The sequence below is a fragment of the Rattus norvegicus genome, chromosome X, assembly GCF_036323735.1.
Source record: "Rattus norvegicus strain BN/NHsdMcwi chromosome X, GRCr8, whole genome shotgun sequence".
NCBI classification, from domain to species: domain Eukaryota; kingdom Metazoa; phylum Chordata; class Mammalia; order Rodentia; family Muridae; genus Rattus; species Rattus norvegicus.
Genome location: NC_086039.1, coordinates 55,932,837 through 55,949,240, shown reverse-complemented (window position 1 = coordinate 55,949,240; position 16,404 = coordinate 55,932,837). Strand labels below are relative to the sequence as shown.

Sequence of the window (16,404 nt, the reverse complement as noted above, 5' to 3'; positions counted from 1 at the left end):
TTATTATTGAAAGAGACTCTTGATGATGTTTTGGGGTCCTATCTGTCAAGCATTTATAGAACAGCGTAACATTAACTAATTTTATGCCTTCACTATCGCTTGAAGAATAACTTTCTTCTATATGAAACAAATATATTTTGATAGGTATATGTATCACATAGGAATCCACTTCTTTTAAGTCTTGAAGTATTGTACAATTTGACTCAAAGGTACATTGTTTCAAAAGACTCATTTGCTGAATAGCAATTATTCTGACAAGGGGAAGATTCCTTACATAAGATGCTCTGGTAAAGTCTTTGATAAATAGTAGACACAGTAAACAACTGATACCTGTAATTTATGATAGACTTGAATAGTAAGCATGCACTTAGTCTCCGGTTTGTATTATATACCTGTAATAACTATGTGTATGACTTGCAATCCTTTGGTTTGCATTTTGGCTGTGTGTCATAGATCAGTGTACAGAAAAATACAGAGGAGCACTTTATCACTTTTATTTGCCATCTTTTCAACCGTCCAATGAAAAATATGCTAGTATACACAGTAAATATTGAATTTTTTTCTGTTCAGTCTTTATCTTACAAAGTATACTGAAAGAATTTTTCTAAACATTGTATATTTAGAAAAAAATAACAAAACTATGACTGAAAGTGATACATTCTAAATAAAATTAGTATTCATTTCTTGTCTTATCTCTTATGAATGGAAAATATATCCATGGAAAATGTATTTTTCATCGTCTAGAAACACTATGACATATAAGTTCTATCCAGAAAGGTAGTTTGAGAGTCAACCCTGTGTCTTGATTGATAATAAACTTATATAAAAACATTTGGCAAATCTAAGTGTTGAACTCTTTGCTCTTCAATTGGTTTATAATTTTTTATAGTTTCTTGATTTGTTCAAAACATATTATTTTCTTCATATGGAAATAAATATTTAAATTCTGAAATCTAAGAGGATGTTAGTGATTTATCATAATTATTGACATAAATTATGTAAATACATAGGTCTCACGGTAATATTTCTATGCATGCTTTTATTATGCATTCATCATGGACTAACTTCCTTCTATGTGACTCTTTATCTGTTATCCCTTCCCATCTTCTATTAGTCTGTCTCATACTTTCAGATAGCTTCTTCATGGGAAAGAAAGTGTACAATACTCTCTCTGATTGATCTATGTTGATGAGATGATTTTCCTTTCCATTCATTTTCCTGCAAATGACAGAATTACATTCTTCTTTTTCATAATTAACAATACATTATGGGTTTATCTCATCCATACATGTTTATACACTTATCTTTCTATAAGTATCTATGTTCATGGAGCCTGCGAGGGACTGTGCTTAGTCCACTGACTATGTTTTGCTTATGTAGCTTGGTGTTCTTTTGGGCCCCTAGAAGTGGGAACAAGCCATTTGTATTTTCTCTTGAGAAACCTGTGCTTCATTTAAAATTATTTCATTTCTCCTTTTCCTTCCTCCAAGCCATTCTGTATATTCTTTCTTCCTCTTTCAAATTTTTAGCCTATTATTTTAAAATTAATTGTTGTTACAAACATAATATATATTTATATGTATTCCTAAATATACCAATAAAACGTCCTCAATTTGGACAATATGATATATATGTATTTTTTGAGCTAATCATTTAGAACTTAAAACCAGTTTTATTGCTCTTCCTTGGAATAAAAACATTTCTCTTGCACTCCCACTTCCTTAGCTGGCTGTAGCTTTTTTATGTAGGGTTGTGGCTTCCTATGCTTTCTTCCATCCTCATTAGCACATATTTTGCTGTTCTTGTTAAGACCATATTTTGACAGTTATTTTATAAAACTTTATGAGTATGGCTTCTTAAATTTCTATGCATTCCCCACCACCCTGTTCTTGTTGAACCATAAGCCAATATAAATTCTTTATTCCTTAAGGTTTTTTTGGCATTAGTATTTTATCACATAATTAGAAGATTTTCAATCCAATAGTTTTGGGGGGTATAGTAGTTTGATTACCAGCTGTAGTATTTACAAACAATTGATCCATCTTTCTAAGCTGGATTTTAAAGTGTTTGTTAAATATTTATTTGTTGTTCTGATGGACATGCTTTATAAGTGAGTGACTTTTCTCTTTTACATTTTTTATTTTGTATCTTTTAATGTTTTAAATACAAGATGTCATGGGGGGTTTCTTTTAGGTTCCTGTGTCTTTGGTATTCTATAGATCTCAAACATGTATAGACAACTTTGGAATTATTTTTCTATATGACTGAAAAGGTTCTATATATCTTTGCTATATGGTCTTCTTTTTCCTCTAGCCCATAATTTAAAAGTTAAATCTCCTCAACATGTCTAACACCCTTTATTTTATTCTCATCAACTTTTACTGAGTGACCAGATTTCTCTACTTTGTCATCCAGTTCTGCTTTTTTCCAAACATGATCCAGTCTATTTACAGAGTGATCACTGAAGTTTTTATTTGACTTATTTAATTTTTCATATTCACTATTATTTTAGTTTGGCATTTCTTTGGAAATTCTACATATTTATTAAGCTGCTTATGGATATATGTTGACATTTCACTAACTTCTTTCTTTTTGTTCTTTTCTAGTACATTCATATCTCTTTGAGTTGTTTATACATAGCTAAGATTCTTTGAAGTATTTTTTTCTAGAAGATCTAGGTGTTTTTCTTTGTGTTTCATTACTTTTGGGTTATTAATTTGGAAGAGCATGTTGTGTTGTTTTGATTCTGTTTTAATATTAAATTCATTGCTACACTGAGACTTGTGCATCTGAAGAAGTTTTTCAGGTACATCTTCATTTTTATTCTAAACATCTCCTTCAATATAGGTGTGCACTCTCTATAGATGAGAATTAGTTCATAAGAAGCTTAAGGGGTGTGTGTGTGTGTGTGTGTGTGTGTGTGTGTGTGTGTACCTGCAAGTGCACACTTTATGTAACTGATACTGAGGGCAGAATTTTCTATCCTGAGCCTTTTTTGAGGGTTTACTCTTTTCTGTACAAAGAAATACTAAAAGTGAGCACACCCTCTATTGGTCCTCTCTTCTGCTGCCTTTCGTTATAGTACTCCAAGTCTAGTAGTCTGGTGTTGAGAAAGCTGTGATCAACTTGTGGCAGGGGATGGAGATCTCAGAAATCTAGGTATGAAACAAGGAGTCTTATGGACTCAAAAGGGGAAGAACCTACCTGGGAATCCTGGTAAGGAAAACCTCAGAAGAATAGGAAGCATTGGGCTTAGTCTGAAGTATGGTAGTGAGAGATACCAGAGGAAATATAACATCTGGAAACACTTTGAGACTCAATATGCGAGTTGCAGCCAGAATAAGTGAGGTATAATAGTGTCTATATTTGGTCAGAGAGGCAACATTGCAGCAGAGATGGTCTGCTGGAATAGAGAACACTGTAGGTACCTTACGTAGTCAAATGGGAAAGGAGTGTTTTGGTGGAGCTGAGCAGACCTATGGGATCATAAGTAGCACACCAAATTTGTGGTGACTCAGGATGAGTCGCAATAAAATTAGAGGTACCAAAAAGAGTGAGCATTATTTTTAGGAAAAATACCGAGTAGAGGTCTGCTATACATGCATTTGATAACTCCTTAGTGATTATACTATTTGACTATATTTTTATTTATAGACAACTGTGTTGGATTGTACACTAATTTTCTGAACTGCAATGGCAAGCAAAATGTGAGAGTAGTTAAATTTATTGATATAAAAACAAATATATTTAAATTCCTTACACTAAAGAATATTATACTTAAAATATAAATTTAGCCCTAGCCCTTTTTCAAATTATTCAAAGAATTTGGGTAAGGAAAAATGTTATATGTGGAAAATGAACTACATTAAATCTTGTAGTCCTGAAATAAATGATGACTCTCTAAATTTCTTAATCATTTGTAGGCAGAATAATTTGTTTCCTTTAATCTTGCTGGTATATATACATCCATGCATGTACACACATGTTTACACACACACACACACACACACACACACACACACACACACACACACACACAAACTTTCCTGAAATTACAAGCAGAAGTTTATCAATTTTTATTGGGTCTTTGAAAATAAATCTATAAAATTATTTACAACCTATTTAAAAATATAAGTAGAAACATCAAAATTTATGTTCTCAAACCATGTACTTGATTTGGAGCAGGCTGAAATTTTAACACAGATAAAATTGCCTTCAAGTTCCCTCTCTTCTTTTTCTTGGTATTCTACCACATTTTTAAAAAAAATAAAGAGACTTCTTTTGTTTTTCCAGATTTTAGATTTTTATTTAGATTATTTATTGAAATGGTAGAACAAAAACTAGATACTTCTATCCTTGATAATACATTGAATTTTACAATTATGAAAAATGATCAGAATACAAATAAAAGCAATGAGGGCATACTGTAATGATTCAATATATTGTTTTCAATAGACATTTACTGAAAAAAGTAACTACTCTTCTCTCCAATTATCCAATATAATGCCCCCTCCAAGTGTTAAGGGTTCAAAAAATAACTATTGTGCATACCAGCAAGCAAAAGTGTGAGAACAGATGGGTCCTCTAAGGTGGATGTCAAGTATAACTGCAGTTTTCTAGAAAGAAAGAAAGAAAGAAAGAAAGAAAGAAAGAAAGAAAGAAAGAAAGAAAGAAAGAAAGAAAGGAAGGAAGGAAGGAAGGAAGGAAGAAAGATGTAAACCATATCAGAATAAACAAAGAAAAGATGTCAACAATAGCTTAAGGACTACTGATTATTAAGAGACAACCAGAAAAGCACCACACTTTTCCCCACATATTCAGTTTTCTACGGACCAGGATAGATTCAGTTAGATGCTCTGTCTGGCTTTCTTGGCATTCAGGTGACCTGGTTTCCAGTTACTGATAATGAATCTGTTATCCACAATTCAGTGCAAACCTGTTCCAGTTTGGGGATTAGTTTCCACAAGTACCAAGTTGAATTATCTCTTATTTGTACTAAAATACTTATTCTCAAATTTGAAAGGGACCTCAATTATTCCATGTAGTTTCTGATAATTCTATTATTCCCAAACAGAATCAAAACCCTCAGCAGCACATACACACACCTTTTGGTCACTTGAACTGTGCTTTCTTTAGTTCTTGTTCCACATTCAGATCTGTCTCGAAGCATAGCAAATAGTGCTGTACTGGGTTTTCAGCTACAGTTTGGGTTGTCATTAACAGATTGGCTTCTGCTGCACCATGATTTTCCAGTTAGTCTATTGTTTCTCAGGCTGTAAGTTTTATGTTTGATATGTCCTGATCTCCTTTTTTGAACTTTGGTTTTTAAAGCTGCCTCATATCTTGAAGAGCTTTCATCCCATCCTTCCTTGGCTTTCATTTGTTTTAGTCCCTTCCAAGTTTGGGGTGTGAACTGTGTTTTGATTCAATGATCAAATCAGTTTTCCATCCAAATTCTGTGAACCATTTTCAGCATCACAATCATCCTCAAATTTAATGTAGTCAAATCTCCTTGGACAACAGGAGTACACATCACATGGAAAATATATATCAAACATAAGACCATAATTTCAAAATTCCCACTGGAATTCAGACCTGGTATGGTCTGCCATGTTTTTGAGGAACTGAGAAGTGTTGGTGTTAGGAAGCGACAGGGCAAAAGTAGTGAGACAACAAAAGAAACATTAGCACTGGCAAGCCTTGCTAATTGATTCAGCTCCTGAGTTGGCCCACAACTTCTGTGTGTTTCTGTCTCTGTCTCTCTTGGTCTCTCTCCTCTCTGTTGCAGAAGTTTTAATTGGGAAAATATTTACTTGTTCAGAGTATGGATACAATATGTATATTTTATTTGTTTGGTCTAAAGAAAAATAAGAATGGGCCTATAAAGTTCTTTTAGAAATGTTGATGTGGCAAGACTTTATTGTTTAAAATCAATTATTTTTATTTGTTTGATATTTTACTTGCATGTATGTCTGTAGGTTCCTGGTACCCAGTCAGGCCAGAAAAGGGCAGTGGATCTCCCTGGAACCAGATTTACAGATGGTTGTAAGACATGGAGTCAGTGTTGGGAGCCTTCTCGAATAGCAACAAGTGTTCTTGGCTACTAAGCCATTTCTCTAGCCACACATAACTTCATGTGTATTCATATATTTAGCCAAAACATTTTCAATGATTTTACAAAGCAAGATCTTAACCAAAATGAGTGACATCTATGCATTATAAACCTTCCAACCAGTTAAAGACAAGTCATTTCTAGGACTCGAAAAAAACAATAAGAGAATGACTTAGGAAAATGTTATACTTGAAAATGAATTCCTAACTAAATGTGAGATTTAAACAGATTATTCAGGAGCTAAGAAAGGAAAAACTTACAGGAAAACAAAATAAAACCAAAAAAATGAGGAAAGTGATAAAAAAGAATTATAGTTTCAGTTACATTTTTTATACTTGGTACAACATTTTAACAGAGTTAATGTAGCAGTATATTTAAACGACTTTCCAATCAACCATGGGCTAAATTTATGCTTTCAAAAGGTACATCTTCCTCCTCTTTTTATGGATGAGAAAGCTGAAGCAAAGAAAGGTTAAGTGGCTTTATCAAGGTCACAAAGCATCACGGTGACAAATGTAAGAATAAAATTTAATTCCAAGAACTTCAGTCTATGATTTACTCTTCGAGATAATTAATAGTAAGACATTGTAGTTTTCATATTAGCTCTGCTGATCGCAATGAAAGATTTATAATTTAGGTTCAACTGAAACACATTGTACTGAGACCTTTAATTCTTCTGCCACTGATGAAATTAAATGGTATATTTCTGGGTCTAGCTTGAGGGTATATCTTTATTTTATGTAGCTAAGTAAAAAGTGAAGTGCAGTGTATATAAACAGGTGAAGTGATGAATGTATATGAATGTGTGCATTTCTACTTTTCATGTGATTATAAATATGTATATCTATGCAGGTTTATATACAAATATGCATGTATGTATCTCACTATAGCTCTGAACTTATATTGCTTTTGTTTTTAAGATTTACTTTTGATACTTTTATTTAAATAATTTTTATCTTTTTGAGTAGTGAATATATAAGTACTGTGTTTATTTTATTTAAACTTTCCTTTGCTATGACCCGCATTCCCTCACAATTTCATGTCATTTTACTCTGACACCTTCTGAGTCCATTTAGTGTTTCTCACGTGTTTATGTGTTCAGCGCTGACCACTTGGATTTGGATAGCCTATCAGGGAGTTCATTAATAGAGCAGACTGTGTCTCTGTCCCTCAGAAGCCATCAGCTACCTATAGTTCTTCATCTCTCAGTGGGACTCTATATTTAATTGGCTTGTCAACATGACTTCTTTACTTCCAATACTACATTGTAAAACTCAGTATGCTGTGATTCCATTCTTCACCCTATAATTTAAAGATCTATTTACATGTGATCCTATTTAAGCCAAATCAGAAACAAGAAGTAGAATAGAGGTTACATTACTTGTGAGAAGTTATTGTTTTCTAGGTATAAGCATCTCAATTTAGGATAAATAATTTTTAAAAATCCAGAAATGGATGGACTGATAGTTACTGTAAATATACTTCCTACCAATACATTTTCTGCTTTGAATGTTAGGTATCATACTTTTCACTATAAAACAATTTGAAAATGTGTATTCTTAACAATGTAATTTTCATTTCAAAGGTATTTTATATGACTCTTCTTTTCCACCACTTCATGTTGGCTCTGCAATTTGACATGCAATAATTTTTCTATAATGCTTTGAAGCTCCCGCTTTTATGTTAGCACTTTCTACTAAGTGCTTTTAGTTTTCACATCAGCAAAAGTAGCTTTAAGCACAACATTTGCACCTATTTCAATTCAGAAACTGGTGTTGAAGGTTTCACAGGACAAGTTAAAGGAAACCACCCAATATGTTGAATTTTCTCAGTCTCATTAAATCAGAAATTGAAATACACTCTGGGACAGTTCTGATGAGGATAGGTGATTATGCATCAAAAAGTATAGCTTTAAAGATAAAGAGAAACATAATAGAATGCCAAATCCCAAAAGATTAATAGACTGTAACATAGCTTTGACATTTAAATATGAATATTATCAATAAAAGTGGTAACTTAAATGCCCCAACATAATTAGTAGTTTATTCTGTACTGACCCTATAAAACTTAACAGCATATGAGTTCCAGTCCTGACTTCCTTTGGTGATGAAACAGCAATGTGGAAGTAAGCTGAATAAACCCTTTCCTCCCAAAAAAAAAAAAACTTAACAGCATAAAATGTCAATTTGCATTAATGAGCCAAATACATTTCATAATAATTTTCTAAATTAATTAATTTTAATATAATAATACATGTACATATACACAGTTTATTTTCTTAGAGAATTATAAATCCAATCATTGCATACCTATTACTAATTTTATTATTACCACAGATTAGGCTAAACACGAACAAGTGCTTGCTTCTATGACTGATAATCAGAGGTAAATCCCTGGGACCCAGTCTATCTTGTGTCCTACATATTTGTCTCATTTTTTTAAAATAGTTTTTATGTACAACAATGCCAAGCAACCAGAGCTTCCAGGGACTAAGCCACTACCTAAAGACTATACATGGACTGACCCTGGACTCTGACCTCATAAGTAGCAATGAATATCCTAGTAAGAGCACCAGTGGAAGGGGAAGCCCTGTGTCCTGCTAAGACTGAACCCCCAGTGAACTAGATTGTTGGGGGGAGGGCGGCAATGGGGGGAGGGTTGGGAGGGGAACACCCATAAGGAAGGGGAGGGGGGAGGGGGATGTTTGCCCGAATACCGGGAAAGGGAATAACACTCGAAATGTATATGAGAAATACTCAAGTTAATAAAAAAAATAAAATGTAAAAAAATAGTTTTTTGATATTATAATTACTTTATTTTTTCCTTCTCTTTTCTTCCTTCCAACCACCCCCTCCAGCACTCTCTCTCTCTCTCTCTCTCTCTCTCTCTCTCTCTCTCTCTCTCTCTAATTCACAGTCTCTTATTTAATTTTTACACACACACACATATATATGTTTCTAAATATGTATAATTAAAACCTGTTCAGTCCATATAATGTTATATAATGCTAATGCTACTTGTATGGATGATTTTAGGGAGGAGCAGTTGAAATTAGACAACGAACTTTGCTCACTAGTATACACACACACACACACACACACACACACACACACACACATACACACAGGCATGGGGTAGAGAGACTATTTCTCCCATCTACTATCACTGCTTAGTTACCTATAGCTCTTTGACTAGGATTGAGTCTTTCTAGGCTTTAACGCTTCTGCACTAGCAATGTCTATTTGTGTCTTCCTTGTTTAAGACTTCTTAGGTAATAACAATGTTGATGAGTGTAACTTTTCTACAAATTCTCGGAGACACAATCTCAGAACAAGCTTTCTGTGTGTTCTACAATATCCCTGATTCTTAGGTGTAGAAGTCAGGTAGCAGGTGTATCAGTTGAAAGTAGGCTACACAAATCTGTATTTTAATTAGTTGTGGTTTCCTCCACCAAGTACAGAAAACTTTTCTTTGATGAGACATAAGAGCTACATTTACCTGTGCCTATAAGAATAAATATTTAGAATGTAGTTAAGGAGCATGACGAAGATTTCCAAAATAGTATATGCTCTTGTTGTTACCCATGTTGCCTCCCATAGTAGAAGTCTCTACTGCTAAGAACATCACGTACTTCAGAATAGGGTACAGCAAACCTAATCTGAATATAATCTGAATGTCTGAGAACTAGCTTACATGATAGGAAAAGGTACCATGCAAGTTTCCCAAGGAGAGAAGCAAATAATAGCCCTATTTAGCAAAGATGCCTATGACCTATATCAATGATAATCAGTATGGGCAAAAACCCTTAAGTTGCAGTAGTGGTATTTGTGCCCTGGTAGCAAAAACAAACAAACAAACAAAAACATGCTCTCTGATTGGAGCTGAGGCCTATTCGATAAGAAAGAAATTATTTCTATTACTAGAAATATAACCACTATTCTAGGACTAGTGAATCATGACAGAAAAAACTACAGCTGCCACCATATTAAATCAAAACTTGCATAAGTGTTATAAAAATAGCACAAAAACTTCCAGATATTTGTTTTTTGGTATGAATAAGACTAAGATGATTTGTTTGAGCAAGAGAACTTTCTTGGAACTGCTGACATTATAGCATCTCAAATTTAGTTTGAGTCAACTCATATTTTGCTTCAAAATGAACAACAATCCACAAAATAAGCAACTGAAACATTGCACAATCATTCTGATAATTCTATTGCTGTATTATGGAGTTATTAATAAACTTAGCTCTCACATCTTCATTTGATAATCATTCATGGATAACAATAAACAGGACTCAGTTTTGGGCAGTATTCTAATGCTATCTTCTTTGGAAGTTTTAAACATATGACACAATCCTACGTGAGGCAATTTAGGGATGCAGTGATTTTTTTTTCAGTTATATAAAAATATTTTCTAAGCTCTTACATATTGTATAATTTAAGCAACTGTAAATGACTATGTATGTGTAGACATTGAGTTTTGCTATGAGAAGTTCATAACATAGTAAGCATTTAAATAATAAAATTTGTTCTAAAATTTTAAGAGTTTAAAAGCTTTATTATTTTGTATTCTATGGGAAGAACTGAAAAATATATTCCAGGAATTTTACTTGTCTCTCCCATGATATCAAATGTGCTGCCGTTGAAAAGAAGAAACAAACAAGTGTTAATTATGCAACTTTCAACTAATATGAATATTTTATATTTTGGATGAATTTGTTAAACTGCCTGAAAATATACATTTTAGTCTTCATGTAAAAATATATGACTTTTGCATCTTAAGAGTATTTCATATTTTCATTTCTCAAAATGCTTGACCAAGGCTTTTAGTCATTATATTAGCATCTGTTGTTCCATCTGGCAAACCTAAAAAAGCCAATGTATTCTAAATGGATAGTTCAACATGAATATGCAAATTAATGATATTTCATGACTTCTGTACAAAATGTAAAGAAGTTGCTTCTTCTATGCCTTAAGTAGAAGACCTTAATTTTATATACATACATATATATTTTTTCTTCATCATCTGTTGGGTTGAGCATTGGGTTCCATTTCAGCAAATCAGACAGAACTTTCTGTAATATAAATGGCACCAAAAATTCTTTAGGAATGTCATATGCCTTGTCTGAAATAACTTAGTGCAATATATTTTCTATGAAAAGAAAAAACATACGCACACCTACAAGATACTATCTAAAAATATAGAAGTACTATATGTAGTCATAAGTATACTCTAATATCAACAGTAGACATTCTAGAACCAATAATGGCTAGTTTTAGTGATGCTATGATTACACACTCTCATTATTTGCTTCATAATTAATCCTTGAAGTATACTCTAAGCACAAATACTATTTCTATTATCTGCCTTCAAGTCTCATCATATATAATGTGCACATATACATTTTTGTCCTAAGCACATAAGTTATGATTAAAAAGAAGATAATAAACATATATTTAAATGTGTTGTAAAAATAATCATGCAATAGAAATGTGGAAACTTGTATCTTTTGACAAAAATAAAGCTTTCTGAATAATCATTTATGGTAAGTTGTGGCTGCTAAGTGTCTGCAATCTATAATATATAGTTTAATAAGCACCTTCTCAAAGTATCACCTGGAAATAGAGTGTCTGTAATTGATTTTATTTTATAATGTAAACAAAGTTTGTAATGGAATAATTTTAAAGTACTAAAGTCACTAATAATTATTAACATCAAACACAATATGCATAAAGTATAAAAACTGAAAAAATATATATCAATGTTAAAGTCATATCCTGTAATGTAGTGATTAGGTAGTAAGCTATTTACTCTTCACTGGTTGATCATGTTGGTAAATTCCTATTGAAACAAGAGGCCAAAAATAAATATAATGCAATATTTCAGATAATGTTTCTCCTTTGGATCCATAATCAGATCATTTTAGGTTATTCTACTTTATTTTTAATTAAATAAACAAATTATGTTGACTTGTCTTTTCATATGTTGTTTGCCTTTGAGCGTGATCATTTGATCAATGTTTGTAAGAAATAGAATTAACATGACAGCAATCATTTCTGCATACATAAGCAACATATAAGATCTAATTGCTTAAATGAATGCTTCCTAGTCTTAGGAAGAATCCACACCTCTTCTTTTTAATGGAGTTAATAAGCAATAGCTGATTTTTGGGCTGATGTTATTCAAATTATAAATTTTAAATAAATAGTGGAGTATTTATTCCAGGTAGATTGAAAGACCCTTTTCTTGGTGATAGACAAAGGTTGAAATACTATGATGACAAGGCAGATAATATGAAAAGGGTAGCTTGTTTAGTGGAAATACTATAGCAATTGGAGTCAATTATTAATAGAGATGAAGCTATAAAGTAAAGTTGCCAAATAGATTTTTTATTGCAGTTGGAGATAGTTTCTGTAGATGTGTTTTTGTACTTTGCCTAATATTTCTGATCAAGTAATTGAGAGAAAATATAGTCCAGTTTCTGTAATATGAATGTTACTGGGAAGCAGTTACTCTTCAAGTGTTTCCTGATTGCCTGCTTACTTTTAAGTAGAATCATTTGACTAATTATCATCAATGAATATGAGGCAAAATATAATTTCTGAGCAAAGTAGGGAAGAAGTGTTTATGTTTACTCCTCTCCTTCCTCCTTCAGTTTTTCAATACAAAGAACAGAAGGCCCTAAACAGTGGAAGGCCTCAGGTCTCCACAACAGAAAGTAGGTCCCTGACTTGCAGGACTTTCACTGTGTGGCTTTCTTAGTAAAGAATAACCTTGTGATTTATAAAACTATTGGGACTGTTGGGCTTACCTCAAGTAGATAGCCTTACTCTAACCACAATAATTAAGCCTTACCAATGCAAAGGGATAGGACAGCGTTGTCTTGTTACAAAAGACTTAAAACAAATTCTTTGTTAATGTGCCAACTTCCCATCCAGATACTCTTCTCATAAGGTCTCTTGCTCATGTATCAAATATCTCCATGTGCAGACTCTACCTGATATTCAAGAGTCAGGTCAATGCATAGCTCCTCCAGTTAGCTACCAGACCTGCATAGCTCTGAACAGCCACTTCTCCACATAAACCAGTTTTGATTTTCACTCTGTCTCCTGAATAGCTCTGGCCATTTCAACACTGCCACTCTTAAATGTTGGCCTCTAAATTACTTGAGACAAGATCTGACTTGTTTAGTTTGGTATTATTAATAAGCACATTTTAAATTATTTGACATATAGTGGAAAGATGAATAATAATCACTTTTTGAAATATCAGATGCACAAAAGTTGAATTTGGTATGTTTTAAGATGTATTCCACTGTAAATACCATAACCAAATACATTTAATTTTAATTATATCCTATATAAATAATTTTAATTGTAACTCCTTTATTTGAAAGTACTTGTATATTTGTTATCAGCAAAGTAATATTATTAATACAAATGAATTACAAAGGTTTTCTTTATAATAATTTTCATGATATGATTTCATTTAAGTTAGCACCTGCTCTCTATCTTTTATAAGGCAATTGAAGTATTTTTATATATTCATATTTCTGACAATTTATTCAGCATACACATAGAAACATATTTTATGTTTTAAAGTCTCAAAAGTACCTCCAATTTGGAAAAACAACTATTGGAAGACTAATGCTAACAGAACGCACATAAGAAAACTAGGAGACCACTAGGGAAAATACATATACATCAAAGTTCAAAGGGGAAGGAAAGGCCATTAGTGAGAACAATTACCAGTCTTTTTGAGAAAGTACTGCTATGTGTTGATCTGACATTGGAATCATGTTGTTCTTTCTTGTTCTATAATATTATTTGCAATAAAATACTGAAAAAACTAAATGCCTTTGAATAAATAACACTGAGTAGAAAAGAAACCATGCTAAAGACTCTATCTACTATATAACATTGTCTCACATTACTATGAGTAAGATTATAACTTCTTGAGAAAATATCAGATATAGAATTTCTTCCAAGGATCAAGCACCCTAATCTGAAAACATGAACGCACACTTGCAAAGTTTTACAGTACTCTTCATTGAGTTCTAAAAGGCTGAATTTCTTCAATGTTAGTAGGACAAGCTTTCTCAAAAAAATCAAAATTCCTAACAGTTAGTAAGTCTTCATTTATGCTTTCAATAAAGGTCTTGGCCTCAATATAATCTAGATTTTTCCCTTTCAAAATAGTGTCATGGGCAAGTTAACTTTTGAGAATTCCATTCATTGATAGAACATTGTGATAAGTTAGCAAAGCACTCATGTAGTAGTGCAACAGACTATGAATGCTGGTTCCCCCCTTGGGTAAATAAAACAACAGGAAAAATGCAACAGTAGGTAATCTCCACATCATTTGTCGTAGTCAGGTTTTATTAGTGTGATTCAAACTATGGTAAAATTATTGTTAAAAAATTCCATGAGGGCTGGAGAGAATACTCAGCAGTCAGTTAAGAGCACTGACTGCTCTTCCAGAGGTCCTGAGTTCAATTCCCAGCAAATACATGGTGGCTCACAACCATCCATAATGGGATCTGATGCACTCTTCCTGTGTGTTTGAAGAGAGTGACACTGTACTCATATACATAAAATATATAAACAAATCTTTATAAGAAATTCTTGACAAATAAAATGATTTGATTAATACCTCATGCTTAGTTTGAGCCATGAATACAATGTAAGTTGGCTATCTTTTAGTGAGTGAGCGTTATTTTAATGCAGATAATGTGAAAAAAAGTTTCTGACATGTATTTCTTGCATGTATTAGAAAAATACTGTGTACATCACACTAAGCATGCTGCACAGAGCATCCAGTTTAAACTGGCTAATGCATGGCCTATCTTATAATACCCTATGTTGGCAGCATTTTACCGGGGACTTTTTTGATAAACACTACATCTCTGTTCCAATAAGCTCTTATTTTTATTCTGTGCTATTTCTGTGAGACCTCCTAGGGTAAATGTCACCTAGCCTCCAAAATATAAATTATATGAAAAACAAGATATAAAATGAGAATATAAGAGATGTATGTAAAATGATTTTAAAAGATCTGGAAGTTACATGTTGGCCACAGAAAGTTTCCCACATGAAAGCATTTAAAATGATTGCTTTTTTAAGAGAAGTAGAATTCGTCCTGAGAATTTCAAATTGTGTGTGTGTGTGTGTGTGTGTGAGAGAGAGAGAGAAAGAGAGAGAGAGAGAGAGAGAGAGAGAGAGAGAGAGAGAGAGAGAGAGAGAGAGAGAGAGAGATTGGAGGAGTCAATGTTTTGTAAGGACAATCGACGTGAGTGGATTATTGTACATGAGGAAGAAATCATTGGGATGAGTAACTATAAGATATACAAATCTCTCAAGAGTTAGGTAAATTCTTGTTTCATAGGGAGAGAAAACTAAGCTAGAAAGATTCAGAACTGGGATCACAGAAAGAAACAAATTATCAAGATTCCTAGAGAATACTAATGTTGAAGCTAGCCTACAATTTGGACAAGCCACTAAGGAACATTTGTAAGGAAAAGAATCTCTTTATTTAATCTGATAGTAACTCTTTAATACTGGACGAAGTTAGCTTGTATTTCACACATGCTAAATAAGCAGTCTATTACTAAGCAGTGCTCCTACCCCCTTCTATATTTTATAAATGTATTTAGTTATTTGGGGCTTTATTTTGACACCGTATACCTCTATATAGCTATAATTGTTCCAAAACTCACTATCTATTCCAGAATAACATCAACATGAAAGAGATCTGTGTACTTTGTTCACTGGGGTGCTGAAACTAAACTTGTTTACCACAATACCTGTGAGTTTAAGTTAGTCTCACTACATTATCCTGGCTAGAATTGAATTAACTCTGTAGCCTAGACTACCCAGACAATTGGGATCTTTCTTCTTCAGACTCCTAAGTATTACAGGTTCATGGCAACAGACTTGAAGAATAGAATCTTTAAGTATCCTTAAACATTGTTGAAGTCATAAAAGAAATCAGAGAGCTTCTCTGATTTTATTCGAGTTGAGCCATGTGGATAACAGTTAAATTTACTTTAGAAGCAAAGACTTGGAAATTTAAAAGACTTTTCATGTGATACGTAGGTAAAGGCAAACACATGCATCTTGACTAAGTTAGATGAACCATCCTGGTTTTGTATACAAAACACAAAAAGGAGAGATTTCCTTGCTTTTACCATTTTTGAGGAATAGCATTTGAAAAATTTCTATCTTTTCTAGGGTATTGGATGACATCTATTATGATTTTTAATGAATTAGCTACTCATATGGTCATAACAT

At 32.8% G+C, this 16,404-nt stretch overlaps 1 protein-coding gene across 2 annotated transcripts in view; it reads left to right on the top strand.

Annotated features, from left to right (window-relative positions):
- Il1rapl1 (interleukin 1 receptor accessory protein-like 1) overlaps window positions 1-16,404 on the top strand; it is a 1,504,708-nt gene that overhangs the window by 878,246 nt on the left and 610,058 nt on the right.